This window comes from Culex pipiens, chromosome 1 (genome assembly GCF_016801865.2).
Source record: "Culex pipiens pallens isolate TS chromosome 1, TS_CPP_V2, whole genome shotgun sequence".
Classification (NCBI taxonomy): Eukaryota; Metazoa; Arthropoda; class Insecta; order Diptera; family Culicidae; genus Culex; species Culex pipiens.
The window spans coordinates 75,765,011-75,776,183 of record NC_068937.1 but is presented as its reverse complement, the minus strand read 5'-3'; positions in this window follow the sequence as shown (position 1 = coordinate 75,776,183).

Sequence of the window (11,173 nt, the reverse complement as noted above, 5' to 3'; positions counted from 1 at the left end):
GCTGCCAAATTCACTTTCGCACTGCCCCTCTTGGCGTCACTTTTCATCACTTCCTTCCGCTTTTCAGCCATCACTGGACAGTCACGAATAAAATGGCCCTCTTCTTGGCAGAAATGACACACACCACTTTTCTTCTTCTTCAATTCTGCCGCCTTAGGCTTCGCACGCGAACCACTTTTAGCACTGATCTTCAGAGCCTTCTCGTCGCTTGGGCCACTTTGGAACTCCTGACACTCTTGCCGGCGACGCCACTCGTCGCGCAACTTGCTCTTCACGAAGTCCACTGTGATTTGTTCTCTCGGGTACCCCTCGATGACGTTGATCAACGTGCCGTAGGACATCGGGAGACTCGAGAGAATCACCGCCACAAACTGACGAGGCTTTAGCCCCTCATCCGCCACTTCCAACCGGTTGTGCATCGCCGTCAGCTGCTTCAGGTGTTCCGGGAGATTGCCATCTTCCGGCAGCTTCATGGAACACATCTTCCGCATCACCGTCATCATTGTGTTCATGGACTCAACTTCGTGGATGCCGAGCAGGGTGTCCCACATTTCCTTGGCGGTCTTCTTCCGGCAGATGTGGACCAGCTGGTCGTTTCCCACGGCCATGCCGATCGCATGACGCGCCTCCCCGTCTTTCTCGAGCCAGGCCGCCTTCTCTGCTGCCGACACCTCTGGAACACCCGCCGCTGCCGCATCCGCCTGGTCTCCCGTCGCCTCCGTTTGGCTGCTACCCGCGACCGGCTTCAGTCTTGGTTTCGGCTCCAGGACGACCTTGATGAGCTTCTCCTTCGTCAGCTTGAGCTCCATCCGGAACATCCATATTTCGAAGTTCTGGTCGTTCAACTTCTCGATCTTGTCGTCCGCCATTTTGCTTTTTCACACGCGACGCGACTCGAACTTTCTCGACCAACTTTTGCACTTCGAAAAAACGACGATTTTATCCGCGATTCCACTAATCCCGCCGAGGGGAATGACACTCCCGAGATGAGCCCACGATTTAGCCGCGATGTTCACGATTTGCCTCGATTAGCCGCGATTGGCGCGATTTGGCACGATTTCATCGCGATGTGAGCGCGATGTAGAAAAATCGCGCGATTTGAGCTGTCCACTGCTCGAATTAGTTTGACAGGAACCGAATGACAGCTTTCGCTGAATCGAGCAGTGAAAAAATAACAACAACAAATTTCAACGTGGCCGACGGAATTCTGGCTGGCATGAAACAAAAGCTGGTGTAGAATCTACACTGTAGATTCCATGGACATTTCTAACTTTAGCCGGAGTTGTTGGAGCAGCAAATCTGCCACAGACCAGAAAGGTAGCGATCAAGTTCTGGACGAGGAAGCGGCCGGGTGACCAAGAAAGGGACAAGTACAATCTCAACACGCTGTCGGAAAGGTTGGACGAGTGGCCATACCGGGCATGGGGCCTGAGGATTAGACCGACATGCCCGACAGCTTAGGAACGAACAACAATGGGGTCATTCCGGAATTGGATTTTGCCAACCGTTGTAGATGGCCCCGTTTGCGATCATCATGTAGGACCGGGTGATACAAGTGCAACGCAAGTTCTTCCCTCTGTAAGGGGCGCAATATTTGTTCAATAATTGAAGGCCACTTTTAATTTTCAGCGTGATCTGAGCTGGAATCCGGAAGCTTTCAACCGGTACTTCATAAACGGGCTGGACATTCTTGCGAGCCGGGCATAGCTGGATATTGTTCCTAACTTCATCAAAATTAAAAACACTACAAAAGAACCGACGGAACCACCGGAAGTCGAACCGCTCCTGTTGTCCACATCGCTGATGAAACGGCGAACACCACCGCCGGCAGCGCCGGTCCAACGACGGGCATTCCATCGTAGCTTGGCATTAACTCGCCTTTGGATTTACGATTCTACACGGACGAAGTCGAGGACAAAATCGTCCTGCGGAACAGCAAAAAAGGTTGCGAGCGGGAAAAGTAGAAGTAACGTCGCGAGCATCAGGAAGAGATGAAACTGTGGGACAATCAGAACGAGTGCAACTGGAACGACGAAGATTGTGGATTCAACGGCGGTGACGACAAACCAAGGGGTAGGACCAAGGGGTAGGACAGAGAGTAACTGAGTGACTCAATTTCTCACAATTACTCAATGTTACTCAAAGTTACTCAATTTTCCTCTAGGACGATTTTTCAGTCAGGTTACGGAATATTTGAATACGTATAGATTGACAGATGAGCGTGACATTAGGTTAGAAAATTTTTCCGGTTACGGTGCTGCCCAATTTCTCAAATTTAGAGCCGATTTCGGAGCAAAAGGAACCTTTCCAGGAGGTTTATCGGAAGGCCATTTACTATTAAGGCCTGGAGGATATACTGCTGTCGATGTGGTGACCAAGTTGAGACCCCTTTATGGTCGTTAAGCGTAACCGTTCCGGCCAAGTGTTGACCTCTTGCCAGTTCCAAGTGACCCCAGCACTGGTCCGCAGCGAGACCGCTGCAGGAACAAAACGGTTCCATCGGTTGACTCATTATAAATACCACTGTCGCAGCCGTCGGAACGGTCTCAGCTGAAAAATTGTGTGGTTCAAACCAAATATTTTATATTTCGGAGCCAGCGGCCGGTGGAGATTTTGGCCACGTTGTCGTCCATGGCGCTGGAATTTGCCACAAACTCGATTCGTGTTTGAGCTATCAGTCACCGCCGCTAATGACGCTGATACGCATGAAAACTTAGTTCAATTTTGAGTTTTTCTACTGACGTGAAATCCGAAATGTTTGGCACAGGGCCTAATTTTCTTCAATAAAATAAATACAACTTTCATATTCCTTCTCATTAATACCAATTTCCCCGTTTCCTCCTTCGTTTCAATGATTCTCCTAATGTGGCAACCGGAACTCTCCTCCGGAAAAGCCTGCCTTAGCATCCGTCGAAGCAAATGGATTATAAAGAGAGAAAGAGATTCTATTGATGACCATCGCATCGAAAACCAGCCGATCGTTCAACACCGTCCTTTGCGCGCCTCCTCAAAATCCACCGGTTGCTTCGCCACACAATCCGATGGTCTGGATTTCGCATCGTTCCAGTCATTGACTGAGATCATCTGCGTGGTGGTGGCACCGGTGACGGCCGGCACTGCAGCAACAGCCGCAGACAGATCGGCTTCCACCCGTCTGAATGGCCGGAATCGGCTAGTCGGTGTCGGTGTTTTCTTGGTGGCCTCCAGCAAAGCAGCCTGATCCTTCTCCGGGTCATGATTGGGCATCAGAACCAGAATTTTTCAGTCCCTTATTTGTCTCGTTTACTTTTTTAATTTATCTAGTACTTTTTCCGCTGATTATTTTTTTTGCATTTGTCAAAGTCGCTCATCATCGCTGTCAAATGTCAGTGTCAAAATCCGTTACGTCGTTCGTGAAGATTAGGAAATTCTGAGTAACTCGAGTGGCTCAATGTGACTCAAAATTATTCAAAATTTCTCAATCTCACTCACTGTCCTACCCCTTGCGACAAACCTATGTTCAAGTCCCGGGACTCGCCGATTGACAGTCACAAAGCAACAGCATTGGCAATTGGCCAACCAACGATCACGACCAGTGTCGCCTTCCACCCATCAAAACTTAGACCAAGGTCGCAACAGCTTCAGCCACGGTCCTCCCTACGGTCAAACACCACCATCAAATTTACGCCGGTCATCTGTACCGCCGTTCAACTTTCCGCCCAAGAACATCAACTTTCCGCCCAACACGGCACCGCCGGGAAGTACCGGCCACATCAATTCCCGATCTTCATCGGCTCCGCCAAATAAATACAACAACTTCAACTACGGTGGTGGCGGGAACAATTACGGCGGAACAGGGCATCGAAATGTACACCGACGATCATCATAACTTTACGCAATAACCGTCTCCGCTAGATGTCGTAATCCAGAGCAGGTGGCCACTTGACCGAGGAGGAGGAAGCAGCACGTGCCGGTGGTAGATTTACCGGAGTTGGCGTTAGCAAACCAGGGCTACAATTTGGAGGAGGCGCCGTGGGACTGACCGGATATTTTGGCGGAAGATTGAGACGCATGCATGAAAATTTAAAAGAATATGGAGTCAATCTAAGAGTGAATCTGATTAGACAATCTAATAAAAAAAATAAAAAAAATGTCTTTCATTATAAATTAACAAAAGTCGTGAATTCAATCAATGTAAAAGCTGAAAAACGAGAGAATAGGAATTAAACGCAGTTTTCTTATGACTTATAGTCGTCCAAGCTGCAGCTTCAGGACGAGCCCTAACAAACATCCGGCACTACGACATCGGAGCTAATCTCGGTCACCAAACGACGATGGCTAGCGCTGCTCGGAATCGCGCTGGTTCGCATCTGCACTGGGTACTTCCTGTATCGCGAGGAGCAGGGCAACTGCACCGACTACCTTGTAGAAGCCCCGGATTGCGGACGGCGCAAAGCGGGACCGGATCTGGTGCCAACTCAACCGCGGTGAACGCGTTTAAGCAGGATTGAATCGGATACTCGTTGTCTTCGCACTGGTATCGCGGCGCCAGCGTATTGTCCCAATCGGCATGACTCACGGTCCGTTGACGTCGTGCCTTGGCCTGCTTCCTGCTGCTCGATGTTCATATTTCCTTAATTTTGGCCACGCCCTCAGCACTCAAATACAACTAGCTCATCACATTCGACTCGCCTTCTTTATTCGAATTCTCCGGCGCATCGTCACGCTTTTCCGGCCGGCCGCCGACTGGCAGCCGTTTTGGTCCACGAACTTTTTCGCTGCGAATCGACGGTCAGATTGTCCTCGACGTCAGCGTCCGACATGCCGTCGTCGTTTTGTCCGATTCGGCGGCGCCTTTGTCGTCACTTTCCGGGTCGCCGCCTGCTGCGGTGGCAGTAGAGTCGTTGTTGATTTGTTGGGTTTTTCTGCTTGTCCTTATTTTTGGTCGCCTTCTTGATGAGTCGTTCACGGTAGAGAGCCTGGATCTTATTAAGATCCAGGCTCTCTAGTTCACGGCTGCTCCGTAGTTTTGGGGTGGCTCCGCCAGAAGTGGATGAACTGAAGCCGTAGCCGTTCAGGACTGCCTTTTTGTCGGATCGAAGGTTGCGGTCACTGGTTTGGGGTCAAGGATGCGGTCGGAGGCTTGCGTGCCGTACAAATCTGTTTTTTTCTTCATCGTGTCCTCGACCGCGTCCGGATCGACGCGCTTTTTGTACCCGAGCGAGAGGAGGATGACCAGCAGGTACGCCTTAAATCCTTGCTGCTACTTGCCAGCAGGTGCCGTAGCAGCTCGTACGAGCCGTGGCTGGTCCATGCCGGCAAATTTGAGAGATTTGTTCGTAAGTTGCAAAACGAGTTTCAACGACGAGAAAACTCCACCGTCGGATTGCAGATCGGACAGCGATTCTGCCAGAACTTGCGTGAACAATCCCCACGGGTTCAACTCGACGCTGATTGAACTCAACCGACTCAACTTCGTCACCGTTCCGTTTTTGAGCAAGTCCTCCAGGAAGCAGGAATTTTTCACCCTGAACGGTAGAAGAAGACGGTTTGGGACAGACCGCGAAGCCACGGCTTCCTATCTACGATGAACAAGCTGCTCGTCGCAATGGCCGGCTACTTCCGCTGGTTCCGCCTCCAATGTCCAATCGAATGTCACGCTAAATCGGCGCCGCGGTCGTCGAAGCGCCAACCCGTCCCCACCATCGCTCCCCAGCTGATCTACGTCCTGCCCAAACGAAAGAAAACAACTAAACGATTACTAAAACCCGAAACATGCTGACCTTTTGTACGACCACAAAGAGTTTAAAATGGATTTTTAAATCAATTTTGAAAAATTAACCTCGCGGTCCTTCTTGACAGAAAAGCTCCTACTTGACAGCTCGTTCCAAGGGGACCATAGTTAATCCATCGAAAAAATGTTGTCTTGTCAAATTTTTTTTGCATTAAAACAGCCCTTTGTCACTGCCGCCATGTTTATGAAACCAAAATATTTGATAACGAACATCAAGAAAACAAAGAAGAAAACCACGGTGTCTACTGTCAGATTTTGAAAAATAAACAAAGTGTAGAGACGTTTTTTAAATTATGTTCTTTTTCACACGTTATACTTGCTGCATATCCAGGACTCTTTAAAGAATGTTGGAAATTTTTGATCCTCGGTCCCAGATGTTCCCGGTCGAAGCGGATTTTTGCTTTAAATTGGTTAAAACTACTCCTGCTTCTCCGGCTGCTCATCCCGCCATCCGATTCAAGAGCTCCTTTGAATCCGGCCTCATACACACACATAATATGTCCGGAAATCTGCCCTAGATAAACAGGACCACTCGCGTGACCACTTCAATCGAATTTTGTAAAAAAAAATACACCAAAATATTATTTTTGGTTAACTTCTTTCGCGTTCGCCATTTCCCTATTTTGATGTAAACAATCAGAATACACCAATACTACTTCATCCAAAGCTTTGTTGATGGTGGGCTCTTCACACATACTAATGCACATTCTCTATCCAATGCATTGTTTATGGTGGGCTCTTCACACATACTAATGCGTGGGCTCTTCGAGGTTTTGGTGACTGTCAAACGTTCCAGACGTTTACAGTGGTGCCAGGGGGCTGAGCACGATCTAAGCACGATGAGCGCGATCTGGCGCGATTTGGCACGATGAGCGAAAAAAACCGCGATGAAGGTGCGATGAGCAAAGATGGAAGAATTTAACGCGATTAGGTGCGATTTCAATGAAATCGCGAAGTGTCATCCCCCTCGAATCCCGCACTGCACTGGTGCCCATAACCTCTTGGGACTTTTCGTCCAAGTGGAAAAATAATAGGCGGAATTAGTTTTAACTTAGCAAACAAAAGAGTAATTTATTTCGCGTTGTTACACTTCGAGCGTTCGTTTGGGAATGAGAAAACAATATGGCGCAGCAGGCCTTGCGTGCGCTCGCTCGATCGTTGTCGTTGTGTTGGTGTCATCTCGCTGCTGAGGCCGAGGGGTCGGCACACGGTGTAATTACCAATAGGTTCTACATTTGAGAAATGGTAAGAATCGGATGATTATGGCGCCTTCCACAGGTAAAAAAGTAAAACAGTTGCTTTTCTCCATACATTTTGACGATTTTTCCCATACAAACTTTAAGCGATTGGAGGGAGGGGTTCCCGTGGTCAGAATGAGCTCAAATTTGGAATTTAGCCTAGTGATGGGTCAATCTTTGATTTCAGGGGGTAGCCCCAAAAAAGTCCGGATTTGGACCACCCTAATGGCCATTCAATTCAATTCAATTTATATTTTTCGAGATAGCATGTTACAATTTTGTTTCATTTGTGCTTGTATAGAGATTTGGATTTTCCTTGCAACTATGACTGTTTCAGATACTGACTTGGTAGCATAGAAATTGTTTGTTTCAAATCTTCAAATCTAGGAAAATGGTGGTAAAAAACCTAGCGAAATCCATAACTGTTATGTTTGCTTAATCTAATATCATAGTTGGGGAAGAAGGGGGAAGGGGATCGGGGTTTGTTGAGTTCCTTAACGTAAGTAGTTGGCGATGGCAGAAATCAGTGGGTTGTCCGACATCTGGCAGCTTGACCGGAACTTCAGGAACATTCGGTCGATGAATTCGTCGATCGTGTCCAGTTCAGCCAGCTGGTGAAGATCATCGGTTGGATACCACGGATCGAGGTTGTAGGTCATCTTGAGAAGCTTGTTCTGCATTCGTTGTAGTTTTTTCCGATGGGTAGCAGCGCAGTCCTTCCAAGCTGGAAACCCGTAGGTAAACACAGCTCGAAAAACACACTTGTAAAGCAGGAGTTTGTTATGCAGCTGGAGACGTGACCGGCGATTCACCAAAGAGTACAGCGAACGGATCAAGGATTTACACTTTTTGAGAGTCTGGTCAGTGTGCTTGTCGAAAAGAAGCTTCTTGTCTAGGAGAACTCCTAGATACTTAGCTGCGTTTGACCAGTCCACCTCCAAACCGCAAACTTTCACTTTGGAACTCGGAAGATATCTCGACGACCTGCGTCTCGAGAAGAACACTGCCTGGGTCTTCGTGGGATTGATTTTTATCCTCCACTGACGCTGGAACTCCTGCAGATGGTTTTGGGCCGCCTGCAGTTTGGTCTTGATGACTTTCGGGTCCGAGTCAGATACAAAGTATCCTGTGTCGTCGGCGAAGAAAGCGTACGAAACACCATCAACCATTAGAACGTCAGCTGAGAAGACATTGTACAGGGTTGGACTGAGCACAGATCCTTGGGGCACTCCGAATGGAATTCCATGAACTGGTGACAGTGAGCCATTCACGGTGACCTGGAAGCTTTTTTCTCTGAGAATCGATTGAATGAGTTTGACCAGATACATCGGAAACCCAGCGACGACGAGCTTATGAATGATGGCATCTTGCCATACCGAATCATATGCTTTCTCAACATCTAGCATGACCATTCCAGTGGACTTTTTCGTTAAAAAGCCTTTTTTGATCGCCTGCGTGATCCTCACGAGCTGGTGGTTTGTAGAGTGCCCTTTGCGAAAGCCGAATTGCTCATCCGGGATGATCAGGTTGGTATCCAGATGTCGATTAAGGCGAGCCAAAATTACTCGTTCTAAAACCTTACCCAATGTGCTCAGTAAACTGATCGGCCGGTAGCTTCCTGGTTGGGTGATGTCCTTGTTTGGTTTGGGTACTCCTACTACTAGTGCTTGCTTCCAGACGTCGGGGAAGTAGTGCAGCTTCAGGCAGGCATTGATGATCTTCGTGAGAATGACGAGTCCTTTCCGAGGCAGCTGTTTGATCACTATGTTCCGCAATCCATCAAAACCGGGGGCTTTTTTATTCTTCAGTCGGCGCACGATGGTCTTGATCTCATTCGGCTTGGTGTACGTTGACCAGTCGTCGTTCGTTCCTCTCGCCGCAGCAGTTAACTCCAGCGACCTATTTACAGCAGCGTTGATTTCAGGATCAGCAGGGAGTGGGTTGAGATGGGCTTTAGCAAAGCTTTCGCCCAAAACCTTAGCCTTTTCTGCCGGAGAGATCGCAAGAGTGTCGCCAACTCTGAACGGCGGGTTGTGTTTCACCGTGTTCCTTACCAGTTTAGAGATTCTCCAGAACTGCTTGTGGCCGTTAGAAAGCTCTTGAATTGTGTTCCCAAAGTTTTTGAATCTCAACTTGCTGCATTCATTCTGGATCCTTAGGTTGAGCGACTGGACGATCATTCCCAAGAGAGGGTCGCGAGTCCGGATGAACTGGCGCCTTCTGTGTTTCGTAACGTGATCAGCAGCTTGATGTTCTGTGGGAGTTTCACTTTTTGGGGGTCTCGTTCGAACCACGGGACAGCCACATCTTCAGCTTCGAGCAGTGCTGCTGTAAACATCTGGATTGCTGCATCTACTTCAGATTTTGATGTGAGGTTGTTGAACTCATCAGATGTTGGGTCAAGCCTTCTGTCGATTTCTTGACGGAACCGTGTCCAATCGGCCCGGTCGTAGCAACGAAACCGTTGTGTGGGAGTACTCGGAGCCAACTCACAGTCTATCTCAAACGTTACTGGAAGGTGGTCAGAGGACAGCTCCTGGTGTACGACTGGGATCGACATTTCGACCTGGTTGTTGGATATGACCAAGTCGATCGTCGAAGGCCGTGCAGATCCTCTGGGGACGTACGTCGGGGCTTCAGGAGCATGTACGTAGAAAGTGGATGTTGGGAGCATGTTTGCGAGGATATTTCCAGTTTGGTTTGCCCGTAGGCAGTGCCAGGATCTGTGCCTTGAGTTGAGGTCGCCTACTATGAAGTAGGCCTCGTTCGTCTTGGTGAGTTCCCGAATGTCCCTCTTGAAGTTGACCCTGTCCTCTTTCGTGCGACCTCCGGGGAAGTACGCCGCTATGATGTTCAACGAAACGCCGCCAGCTTGCACTCGAACTCCAACTGCTTCAATCACTTTCGTTTTCAGGTCACCCATCGGTTTGAAGTCGATTCCGTGCTTGACGAGGATCGCAACCCCGCCACCCCTTTCCGCTGCTTCTGCCGGTCGATCAAACCTCTCCACGGAATACCCATCAACAAATAGGGAGATTTTTTGTTCGAGCCACGTTTCGGTTATCACCGCAACATCAATTTTCTCCTCCACGATGAACTCGGCTAGTTCCATCGTTTTATTTCGAACGGTTCCAGTTTAGCAGTTTGAGCTTGCGTGAATTAGTGAACGAAAATGTACTTAACCATCAGTTCATGCAAAGCAAAGAACTGCTCTTCTCTTGTTGTACACTTTTTGAGATCGCTGTACATTTCCCTCGCTAGGGAAAGGAATTCTGACATGGTAAAGAGGTCGTCTTCAGCTGTGATCTGGGGATTTCCGGCGGTTGAACCGGAGGCAGCACCAGTAGCAGCACTAGCGGCAGCACCGAGAGCAGCGCCTGCGGTTGCCCCAGCGAATGACACGTTCGGGTTGACAGGTGTCGAAGTAAACGTGCGCAGCTGCGTACGTGGCGTAGGCCTTTTCTCGGAGGTTCGAGCAGCTTTCTTCTCCTGGTTCTTAAGGAACGTCTGGCGAGCAGTGCAGTCCTTGAAGTTGGCAGTGTGGTTCTGATTGCAGTTTGCACATTTCACCATTTGACGCACCGCTTCCGGAGCTTTCTCCAGCTCAGCTTTCGTTGGCAGCTGACACTCGTTCGAGCCGTGACTTTCTCCACACTTCACACATCTTACCGGCATGTTGCAGTGACGACTTCCGTGGCCAAACTTTTGGCATCGAAAGCACTGGATGACATCCGTCTTCTTGCGAGTGTAGTATCGCCACCACACCACGACGTTGAAGATAGCCTTGATCTCGCGAAGCTCGGTCAGCTTTACGGAACCCTTCGTGAAGTTCAGCAGGTACAAGGCGCTGTCTCTGTCTTTAGATTTGGAGAGGATCTTCAGCTCTCGGGGGTGCACACCGTACATTCCCAGCTCAGCTTCCAGCTCATCCAGTTCCAATGCTGGCAGTCCCGACAAAACGATTTTCAGTGCCGTCTCATCGGGAGTCGAGTGCGAGAAGAACTCTGCGTTGATGTTTTTCAGCTCTTTGGTAACGAGGTTGTAAAGCTCAGAACAAGAGATCTTGATCTGGACAGCGTTCGTGAGGTTCCGAAGGCGAAACTTGTCGGCATCACCGAGGCGGGAAACAAGTCTGTTGATTTCCATGACGGACTTGTTCCGC